Here is a 487-nt window from a genome sequence, read left to right on the forward strand (position 1 = left end):
CGGAGATATGGAGGGGTTAAGGAGGGCAGAGAGGGGATACAGGAGTACGGGAGGGGATAGGAAAAACGGATTTGAAGGGAACGCTTAAGAGACAGGAAGAGATAACTGTCACCATGCCAAGATAATAGTACTGTCACCATGTCAAGGTAACAGTACTGTCACCATGTCAAGATAACAGTGCTGTCATCATGTCAAGATAACAGAACTGTCATCATGTCAAGATAATATTACTGTCACCATGTCAAGATAAAAGTTCTGTCGCCATGTCACTGTCACCATGATGAATTAGACACAAGTACAACACTTGAGTATTTTTATCGAGGAAACGTTTCGCCAAGAAGTGGCTTCACCAGTCCTCAACAAAGAAGACTGGTGAAGATCAGAAGGAGTTTGAGGTAATCAGTCCCTCAGCCTGGAGTCGATGTAATCAGTCCATTAATCCTGAAAAGAACACAGCATATGAGCGAGGAAGAGATTTATATACTGT

The sequence above is a fragment of the Cherax quadricarinatus genome, chromosome 53 (assembly GCF_038502225.1).
Source record: "Cherax quadricarinatus isolate ZL_2023a chromosome 53, ASM3850222v1, whole genome shotgun sequence".
Classification (NCBI taxonomy): Eukaryota; Metazoa; Arthropoda; class Malacostraca; order Decapoda; family Parastacidae; genus Cherax; species Cherax quadricarinatus.